We start from the raw sequence: 10,591 nt of genomic DNA on the forward strand, positions 1-10,591 counted from the left end.
GGTATGGCTTAGAAATTTAATACCACGATAATTGTTACAACTCTGAGCATCACCCTTATAGTTATATATTGGCATTATCATGCTAAGCCTCCATTCTTAGGTGATGAGGCCTCTTCACTTAAACACAGTCATACCTCTAAATATATTTGATCTGGCTCCTTAGAGAAAGTTCAACTATCTCCTTAAATATGATCTTAAGTCTAAATTTAAAAAATTTGACATATAACTGCATTCCAGTATTTTAGTGGCTCTTTATATCACTAAGATATCTACTTCCTACCTTACAGATATGGAACCACTAGCCATTACATAAATCATTTTTATCAATAAAAAGCTCATTTCTCCCTCTCTCTCTGTCTCTCCTTTTTACTTCGTTCTCTCTTTTCTTTCATATCCTTGCAAATTTATTATTATTATTATTATTATTATTATTATTATTATTATTATTATTATTATTATTATTATTATTATTATTACTATTATTATAGTAAGAAACGAGTAAAAGGATCATTATTGGATTTCAAATTCAAAATGATATCATTAATCACTCAGAGTTAATATTTTATAATATTTATAAGAAACCTCCTAACACCCTGTTCGACTTGGTGTTAACTTTACCTTTACCAATCTTCTAGTAATGTTCCCTTAACTTTTACTATACTTATTAAAGGTTGTAATCTAAAATCGTGGTGAGATTCGCTAATTCTCTTAACTCCTTGTCATTTATGCGAGCCTCGTTAAATAACTCTACAAAATAGTTAAGCCATCTACATCTTATATCATATCCCTTACTAACACATGTTCATCAACTTTTATGAACTTAAGAAAACCTAAATCTCTTCTCCTCCTTTCTCGAGTCTTCGATAATTTATAAATATCATTTTGTCCCTCTTGTGTATCAAGGTGATTATACATAGTCTCATACACGTTATCTTTCCCCCCTCTACAATCATATATAAAACATCCCAAATTGGGTTAGGAATGAAGGGACTGGTTAAAGAGGCAGGAATTTCAGTTAATCTCCGAATTTAAATTAAAATATTATTTTTGGCACACAATAAAAATGAGTTTGTCAAATTTTGATCGGCTCCTCCGTATTAATGAAGATGGACTCTATATGCACAAAAAAAACCCCACCAAGCCACCTCATAAATATAGCATGAAAGTAAGTGATTCATGTGCCCATGGCACATATCCTTGTAAAACCTTTACACTATTATATTATTGGGTTAAACTTGTCTTTACACTAGAATTTACACTATATAGTATTATAGTGTTGGGTTGGAATTATCGTTATCCCATTGATATTATTCTATATTCATAATTTAAACATTAAAAGAATATCATTAATCCGTAAAATTTAATTCCAGATACACTTAAGTTTAAAACCGACCAAATGCGATGATCTTTTTTAAACTGTTCAATTAACATATGTTAGGTAATGAATACAACACAGGGGGGTTGAATATGTTTTAGACAATTTTAAAGGCTTTTTGATTTTCTTTAACTTGGTGATCAAAGTAGATAAGAAATGTAACAATATTATGCTAACTAAGATAAAGACAGTGCACACAATATTTCAAAACTCACTTAATTTTATATAAAAATCAATCTAGTATTTTTGCTACAAATTCTTGAAGGAATTTACGGACGAGCGGAAGCATGATATAACAATTATTCCGTAAAACCATGTATTGCACATATAGAGAAAAAATATAAAATCAAGGGAGCGGAGGAATCGTAAGCATACCTTGAAAATCGAAGCTTTATAACAATGGATGCTAGTAGTTGCTCCTCAGAGTGTGAAGCACTCTACTGGTATCCACCAAGAATAATCCTTCGATGAAGCTTTTATAAAGATGAAGCTTTATAAAGTGGTGCCCTTTTCTTTTGAGAGAGAGAGAAAGATGAAGAAGAAGGAAATGGTGGCAACTAAGTTTTCACAAAAATACAAGTGCATTCCAAAACCCTTCTCATCTCATTCTTTATATAGGGCTCACTAGGTTTCCATATAATTAATATATCAATATATATTATTATTGAAATCCCACACGTTATCTTATAAAATGTTTAAATAATAATTAAAACTATTTTAATCATTATTATTTTTCTAAACTCTTTAGAAAACAACTTTCTCTCTCAAAATACCTTCATCAATAAATTAATCTTTTTATGTTGTGACCCTGTAGGTTTAATTTAAGCCGGTAGTAGAAATAAATAATAATAAACCTTCTATTTATTATATATATGAATTCTAAAATTCATTAAATATAATTAACTAATTAGTTATATTTATTCTACATCGTGAGTGATGCTTCTCAACATATCGCGACTATCCGTATAATTTGAATTCACTACTTAGAATACCAAGAACCTGTCAGTGACTAGTTACCGTACAATGAATTCCTTCTACCCTTACAATATCCTGATTAAATACAAGGCATAGATCTCGTGTCAGGCCTATCAAATTTAATCATATAATTTCTTATTCATAATGCAAAGTTGATATTAATGCAAATTAGAAACTCCTTTCTAATTTCATACACTCTGGCCAGAGATTCAAGAACTCGCGTACTATGAATAACATAGGATATTATGTTCCTATACTGGAAGGGGTAGATCCTCTATTGACGTTAAATATCTCCATACACAAATCCCTATGCCTAGAATATACATAATAAATATCCTTGAGACTAAGGATTAAACCAGAGCACAGTTCATTATATACAAGATAACTTTAACGATCTCAAGTCTAAGGACACTTGTACAACTATCACTCAGTGAATAACTATTGACACATGAGTAATCTCCATTAGTTGTCCAACTTATCGAGTCATGTTCAGTGAACTTATTCCCTAATAAGCACCTACATACTAGCTATAGTGTCACCACACAAATACTAGCAAACATAGTATGTACCAATCTTTCCGGATTCACAAACTTCCGATTAGTTATCCTATGATCAGGAACTGTTTAAGTCTAAAATTATCATCTTCTAGATCTCACTATTACGATCTCATTATAATTCTAGAAGCTATACTCTAAACTATGGAACATCTTATTCAAAATATTTTAAATAAATAAAGCCCATAATAAAACCAAAATAAATTTTTTATTAATATTAATGAAATCAAAAAAGAATACATGAAAGTTCTTCCTAACTCATCATACATGATTGGATTTAGGAAAAACACTTTCAATCTCCCACTTGAACTAAAGCCAATCACCCTGGTATCTAATACCCATCTTCTCTTTATGACGATCAAAGTGGATCTGAGAAAATGACTTTGTGAGTGGGTCTACTACGTTATTATGTGTGTCAACTCTCTCAATCTTGACATCTCCTCTCACCATGATTTTTCTAATCAAATAAAAGCGTCGTAAAACATGTTTGGAATTTTTATGAGACCTAGGTTCCTTGGCTTGTGCTATTGCTGCGTTGTTATCACAATACAACACAATAAGCTCCTCAATACTAGGAAAAACTCCCAACTCAGAAAATTTATTTCTCATCCAAACAGCTTCTTTTGCAGCCTCACTTGAAGCTATATACTTTGCTTCCGTTGTGGAGTTATCCGTTGTAGACTATTTGGAACTCTTCTAACTAATCGCACCACCATTCAGTGTAAACACGTACCCTGACATGGATTTACTATCATCACTTTCTGATAGAAAACTAGAGTCGGTATAACCCTCTATTTTCAACTCTGATCCACCAAAAATAAGAAAATATCCTTAGTCCTTCGCAAGTATTTAAGGATCTTCTTCACTGCTTTCCAGTGGTCTTCTCCTGGATCGGACTGATATCTGCTTATCACAGTAATTGGGTAAGCAACAGCAGGCCTAGTACAGAACATCGCATACATGATAGATCCTATTGCTGAAGCATAAGGAATATTACTCATACGTTCTCTTACCCCAGGTGTCTTAGGAGACATTCTTTTGGAAAGGGATACTCCATGGCTCATCGGTATGAGACCTCTCTTGGAATTTTCCATGCTAAACCTTTTAAGCACTTTCTCGATGAATGTACCCTGGGTAAGACCTATCATTCTTCAAGATCTATCTCTATAGATCTTCATACCGAGAATATAGAATGCTTCTCCCAAGTCCTTCATAGTGAAGTTCTTCGATAGCCACACTCTGACTAATTGTAGCATCGTATATCATTTCCTATTAGAAGTATGTCATCCACATACAGTACAAGAAATGTTACCGCGCTCCACTAACCTTCTTGTAGACACATGGTTCATCTACATTTTTAATAAAACCAAACTCTTTGATTGTCTCATCAAAACGGATGTTCCATCTGCGAGAAGCTTGCTTTAATCTATATATAGTTCATAGCAGCTTACACACTAGGTGTTCATTCCGTTTGGAAACAAAATGCTCTGGTTGTGTCATATACACTTCCTCTTCAAGTTTCCCATTGAGAAAGGCCATTTTGACATCCATTTGCCAGATCTCATAGTCGTACTAAGCAAAAATCGCAAGCAAAATCCGAATTGATTTCAACAGGGCTACAGGCGAAAAAGTTTCATCAAAGTCAATCCCTTTCCTTTGTCTGAATCCTTTTTCCACGAGCCTGGCCTTATAGGTCTTCACCTGGCCTTCTGCTCCAATCTTTCTTTTGTATACCCATTTGCACCCAATAGGCTTTACATCCTCTGGTGCTTCAACCAAAGTCCATACTTGGTTGGCATACATAGATTCCATTTCAGATTTTATGGCACTCTGCCGTTTCTTTGAGTCAATATTACTCATAGCCTCATTATAGGTCATAAGGTCGTCATCATCAATGAATGACAACTCATTGTCATTCTCAATGACAAGGCCATAATACCTCTCAGGTTGGCAAGACACACTCCTTGACCTACGAATGGGCTGTTCCATAGAAAGTTATTCAGTCTGAACAGGTGTTTTCTCTTGAACCGTAGTAGTTTGCACTTCTTGAACTTTATTAAGTTCTATTTTGTTCCCACTGTTTCCTTCAAGGATAAACTGTTTTTCCAAAAAGGTAGCATGTCTGGAGATAAATACCCTATGATCGGTGTAAAAGTAATACCCTAAAGTCTCTTTAGGATATTCCACAAATCTACTTTTTATGGATCGAGATTCCAGCTTATCAGGCTCAACTTTCTTGATATAAGTTAGACATCCCCAAATCTTAACGTGTTTAAGACTCGGTTTCCTTTCTTTCCATATCTCATATGGAGTTTGAGGAACAGATTTGGAAGGTACCTTATTCAGTAAATATGTTGCGGTTTCCAATGCATAACCCCAAAGGATTACTGAAAGATCTGCATAGCTCATCATGGACCGAACCATGTCTAATAAAGTTCGATTTCTCCTTTCAGATACTCCATTCAATTGTGGAGTATATGGAGGAGTCCACTGAGAGAATATACCATTTTCTTTGAGATAATCTAGAAACTCTCCATTCAAGTATTCACTACCTCGATATGATCGAGGGGTTTTAATACTATGTTTGGTTTGTTTCTCCACTTCATTCTTATATTCTTTGAACTTTTCAAAGGCTTCAGACTTGTATTTAATCAAATACACATATCCGAATCTAGATCGATCATCTATAAAAGTAATGAAGTATGAAAATCCACCCATGGCTTTCGTAGACATTGGTCCACATATATTTGTGTGTACCAATCCTAAAAAATCTGCAGCCCTCTCTCCATGTCCACTAAATGGAGATTCGGTCATTTTACCTAATAGACAAGACTCGCATGTAGGATATGATTCAAAATCAAAGGGGTCAAGTAACCCTTCCTTATGCAATGTCCGCAGACTATTTTCACTAATATGACCAAGTCTGTAGTTCCATAAATAGGTAAGATTTTCATCATCCCTTTTCCTTTTATTAGTATGTTAATTTGCAGTAAATTATGCTCTACGTCACATACATACAGACCATTATTTAAAATACCACTACCATAAAGAACGTTATCTCTAAGAATTGAACATTTATTATTCTGAATAACAAACGAAAAATCCATCTAAGTCTAACATGGGAATAGAAATAATATTCCTCATAATCGAGGGAACAAAATAACAATTATTTAAAACAATTATCTTGCCCGTAGGCATATGTAAATCAAATGATCCTACAGCTTCAGCAACAACTCTTGCTTCATTTCCCATCCGTAGAATAACCTCCTCTTTCTTGAGAGTCCTACTTCTCCTTAGTCCCTGCAACGAATTAAAAATGTGAGAACCACAGGCGGTATCTAATATCCAAGTAGAAATTTGACTTAGTGACATATTCACTTCAATCATGAACATACCTGAATCAGAAGCGGCAGTCTCACTACCCTTCTTCTTCTTCTTCAATTCTGCAAGGTAAACCTTGCAGTTCCTCTTCCAGTGCCCCACCTTGTAACAGTGGAAGCAAACAGCTTTGCTCTTGGGGTCTTCAGCTTTTGGTGGAATTGGCTTTTTCTCACCTACTTTCTTCTTCTTCTTGGGAGGGTTCCTCTTCCTTTTCTTAGGATTAGAACCTTCACCAATTAGAAGAACAGAACTCTTCTTAGAAGGAAAATTCGATTCCGCAGTCTTCAACATGTTGTGGAGTTTAGCCAGGCTGACGTCCAGCTTATTCAGGTGAAAGTTCACAACAAACTGCAAAAACGAACCCGGAAGTGATTGCAAGACCAAGTCTTGAGTCATCTCCCCATCCATGGCAAAACCAAGTTATCCAAGACGTTCAATCAAATTGATCATCTTAAGTATATGGTCATTCACATATGATCCCTCAGACATCCTATAGCCGAACAGCTCCTTCGATATCTCATATCGAGCTGTCCTCCCTGCCACATCATACAACTCTTGTAGATGCGTTAGGATAGTGTGAGCATCCATATACTCATGCTGCTTCTTTAACTCAATGTTCATAGAAGCTAGCATGATACATTGAGCAACATTTTCATCATCTATCCACTTATAATACACAACATGTTCATTATTATGTGCATCGTCAGCAGGTTCAGCAGGCTTAGGTGAGTCAAGCACATATTTCAGCCTCTCAACCCTGAGAACAATTCTCAAGTTTCGAAGCGAGTCAACAAAATTAGGACCAGCCAATTTGTGAGCATCTTGTATGCTTCGGAGTGATAGTGCAGAAGACATAACGTATATAGTAAATCTGTAAGTGATAAACACATAACAACAATTAGCAAATATGTACTTTTCAAAATACTATATAAATCGGGTCTTTATTCATAAGTGGCTCCCACTAGTTTATCTAATTTATACAACCTCCTAAGTGAAAAATTAAGCATTCATAATGCTAGTGGGAATAGGGATCCTACATTCCATCACACAACCTCAGCTGTAGCACGAAACGACATGTGATGTTCAATAGGCAGACAACTCTTGTAAATTACATCTTATGTTATTCCGTAATAAAAATTTAGCCTCTTAAATAATTTGAGTCACAGCTGTAGCACGACAAACTCAATATTCTAAGTCAAGTCTAACCCAACATTTCATAAAATTGAATAATCTCTAACGGCCCACGGCTGTAGCACGTAACGACCATTATATTCCATGTCATTGTACACATCTCTATGCAATAGACAAGTATTTCTTATTTCAAAATCAAAGCCCTCGGCTGTAGCACGAAACGACAATAATTCGAAAATGAGAACTACTTTCTACCATGTTGGAAGGCTATGACCGACACAAGCCCGCTGTGTCATTGGCCAATTAGTACTTGATATTATTTAATTTTAGAGGGATTATATTATGTTAGAATCATAATCATATTATAAAGAGAATTTCATTTTAAATTAAATATTTGAAATCAATAATCGATTATTGGATGATTCCCAGATCGGGGGGAGCATTGTCAAGAGGCGTCACTTTATACCCCTTTCTTATAGATCGAAATCCGCTTTTGACAGAATTATCCTTTCTCTCAATATTGAAAAATCATATTTAATTAGGTATTTCACAAATACAAGAATCTCATAATTGTGTTCATAATATTATTGTTAAGGAAAGAAACGATTCCTATTCTAGATTTTCTAGAGTACGCCTTATTTTGATTTAAGTTCACCTAAATCTATCATCGCATGGTAAACATAGGCATATATCTCATATATAAAAATAAATAAATAAACAAGTAAGCATACAAGTAATATCATGTCATACATTGATATACATTGATGTATGGATTTATTATAGTATTTAAAAGCAATTAAAATAATTAAAACAAGCTTTAAAACACTTCCGGGAATATAAACAGTCCTTTATTTCCCAAAATAAAAACTGACAAATTCATTTATTATGGTATTAATAATAACTATTATTATCATTATTATTGGGCCCTTTTGTAACTGTTATTGCATTTATGTCCTACAAAAAAAACTGACAAATTTATTACTGTAGTATTAATAATAACTATTATTATCAGCATTACAATTACAAGGCCAGCCAATGGATGGAAGCAAATATTAAATACATATTTATTCACATGCATAATTATTTTATGAATTTTAATTAAAACAATTTTTTAAAAAAATTATAACAAATAATCTACATATCACAAAATTATGAATAACAATACCTAGATGATCTACAATACTTGTAGAACCTAGATTAGTGGTCAAAATCCAATGCAAAAGTTATTTCGAATTAATTCATAATTAAATCTAAATAAAATTGTAAAAATCATAATAAATCCATACATGCATAAAAAAAATCTAAAATTTTTTTATGTGAATCTCTATTTGCAGAACCTGGCTCTGACGCCAATGAAGGAATTTACGGATGAGCGAGAGCATGATATAACAATTATTCCGTAAAACCATGTATCACACATATAGAAAAAAATATAAAATCAAGGGAGCGGAGGAATCGTAATCATACCTTGAAAATCGAAGTTTTATAACAATGGATGCTAGCAGTTACTCCTCAGAGTGTGAAGCATTCTACTGGTATCCACCAAGAATAATCCTTCGATGAAGCTTTTATAAAGATGAAGGTTTAAAAAGTTGTGCCCTTTTCTTTTGAGAGAGAGAGAGGGAGATGAAGAAGAAGAAGAGGATGGCAACTAAGTTTTCACAAAAACACAAGTGCATTACAAAACCCTCCTCATCTAATACTTTATATAAGGCTCACTAGGTTTTCATATAATTAATATATCAATATATATATATATATTATTATATAAATCCCACACTTTATCTTATAAAATGTTTAAATAATAATTAAAACTATTTTAATCATTATTATTTTTCTAAACTCTTTAGAAAACAACTTGCTCTCTCAAAATACCTTTATCAATAAATTAATCTTTTTATGGTCTGACCCTGTAGGTTCAATATTAAGCCGGTAGTAGAAATAAATAATAATAAACCTTCTATTTATTTTTTATAAGAATTCTAAAATTCATTAAATATAATTAACTGATTAGTTATATTTTTTCTACATCGTGAGTGATGCTTCTCAACATATCGCGACTATCCGGATAATATGAATTTACTGCTTAGAAGACCAAGAACCTGTCAGTCACTAATTACCGTACAATGAATTCCTTCTACCCTTACAATATCCTGATTAAATACAAGGCATGGATCTCGTGTCAGGCCTATCAAATTTAATCATATGATTTCTTATTCATAATGCAAAGTTCATATTAATGCAAATTAGAAACTCCTTTCTAATTTCATACACTCTGGCTAGAGATTCCAGAACTCGCATACTAAGAATAACATAGGATGTTCTCTTCTTATACTGGAAGGGGTAGATCCTCTATTGACATTAGCTATCTCCATACACAAATTCCTATTCCCAGAATATACCTAATGGATGTTCTTGAGACTAAGGATTAAACCAGAGCACAGTTCATTATATACAAGATAACTTTAACGATCTCAAGTCTAAGGACACTTGACCAACTATCACTCAGTGAATAACTATTGACACATGAGTAATCTCCATTAGTTTTCCAACTTATCGAGTCATGTTCAGTGAACTTATTCCCTAATAAGCACCTACATACTAGCTATAGTGTCACCACACAAATGCCTATGAGAATAGACATCCTCCTGAAGGGAGCAAGCATAGTATGTACCAATCTTTCCGGATTCACAAACTTCCGATTAGTTATCCTATTATCAGGAACTGTTTAAGTCTAAAGTTATCATCTTCTAGATCTCACTATTACAATCTCATTATAATTCTAGAAGCTTTACTCTAAACTATGGAACATCTTATTCAAAATACTTTAAATAGATAAAGCCCATAATAAAATCAAAACAAGTATTTTATTAATATTAATGAAATCAAATGAGAATACAAGAAAGTTTTTCCTAACTCATCATACATGATTGGATTTAGGACAAACACTTTCAATTCTGGGTTCTTTTATGTTAAGAACATTGATTCTTCCTTGATAGAGTTACAAGTAAAACTAGATCTATTTGATACTATTAAAAGCAAAGGACCAGTGTTTACTCTATAAATTAGTAAACATAGGTTTACACAACATGCAATAGAATGTACTAAATCCTACTTTAAGTTATCTCAAAAGCTTTCCATTTCAGGCTTAGTGTATCTTTGCAAATCCTGTGAA

Source organism: Apium graveolens, chromosome 3 (genome assembly GCF_009905375.1).
Source record: "Apium graveolens cultivar Ventura chromosome 3, ASM990537v1, whole genome shotgun sequence".
Taxonomy (NCBI): Eukaryota; Viridiplantae; Streptophyta; class Magnoliopsida; order Apiales; family Apiaceae; genus Apium; species Apium graveolens.